We start from the raw sequence: 1,470 nt of genomic DNA, 5'->3' as shown, positions 1-1,470 counted from the left end.
TATATACGAACAGCTAACAATGTTTAAGCGATGTGGTGTGTTCAATGTTTGTGCCGTAACTCGGTCACCCAGTGTAAGCCTAAAAGACAATCTTCCAGCCTGGCTTCAAGCCTGACCAACCAGAGCATTGTGGTTGGTTAGCTCAGCTGGTGAGAGCATGGTGATACTAACGGCAAAGTCGCAGGTTCCATCCCCGTGCGGACTATCTGAAATTTTTTATAATTTTACGCTTTTCCCGCACCTTTAAAATACAAACATTATAAGGAAGCCAATGCACACAAATTCTCACGGGGGATTTATTTGGATTAACATCCATTGCACCTTTGCCACCGGGGCTGGAGATTTGCTGCAGCTTCCCTGGTGGTCTAGTGGTTAGGATTCGGCGCTCTCACTGCTTCAGCCCGGGTTCAATTCCTGGTCAGAAAACAGTGTGTTTTGGGGCTGTTTGAATTGCCACCATACAAAGCACACTTATAGAATAATGCTCTCCCCTGATTCAGCTTTCCACACCACTGCTCAACATCATTCTTCATACAGCAATAAAAAATGAATTTCCTTGACTTCTGTAAAATGCGTGCTGTTTCAAAGTCAGCAGGAATTGATTTCTGTCATCATTAAGACTGACTGATTGAAACTTTAAACAGTGTCAGGACAGTCACGGTTTTTATCAGTCTTCCGTGAATCTTCTTGCCCACTGCATCTCCCTAACACACTTACCTTATCAGAGGCACGACTATCAATCAATTCGTTGCCAGTTTGAAAAATGCATCATTTGAAACTTAGCAACGTGTGCAAGACTGGAATCAGAGAGTCTGTGGGCCATGAAAACTTAACCTGAGCATTAAGATGTTCATCAGCCCTTCCTGTATTGCTCAGAACCCCACTGAGTGAGGAACGAAGAGACCACAGGCCGGGCATGGAGCTTAGTCATTTTCAGGTCTGTGTGGGGCTCAGCACCATACCTGCAGCTGAAGATTGAACTTGATTTCAGTTTGGCACTTGATCAGTGCGGTGAGAGCGCCGAATCCTAACCAGTAGACCAGCAGGGAAGCTGCAGCAAGCCTCCTGCCAGCAAGCACAGTAACACAGTCTTTCCTGCTTGCTCCTTTGAATTTCGCGCCAGGCAAACTGTTGGAATGAGGTTTGTTAGCTTAAAGAGCTCTTTCACCTGCCCAGCTTCATTCCCTAAAACTAAGTCCAGAACCGCCCCCTCCCTTGTTGGGCATGGATGTTGCTTTCCACTTATCAGCCCGACTGAATGCTGTCCAGGATTTCCATCATGCGGGCACAGACTGCTTCATTATCTGAGGAGTTGTGAATTGAACTGAGCATCCCAACTTCTGACCTTACAACGGAGGGAAGGTCTTTGATGAAGCAGCTGAATATGTTGGGCCTAGAACACTGCCCTGAGATACTCCTGCAGCGATGTCCTGGAGCTGAGATGATTGGCCTCCACCAACCACAACCATC

The sequence above is a fragment of the Somniosus microcephalus genome, unplaced genomic scaffold (assembly GCF_052327205.1).
Source record: "Somniosus microcephalus isolate GS21.2 unplaced genomic scaffold, FLI_Smic_1.0 scaffold532, whole genome shotgun sequence".
Classification (NCBI taxonomy): domain Eukaryota; kingdom Metazoa; phylum Chordata; class Chondrichthyes; order Squaliformes; family Somniosidae; genus Somniosus; species Somniosus microcephalus.
The sequence above is the reverse complement of the archived record's forward strand: the minus strand, read 5'-3'. Positions refer to the sequence as shown.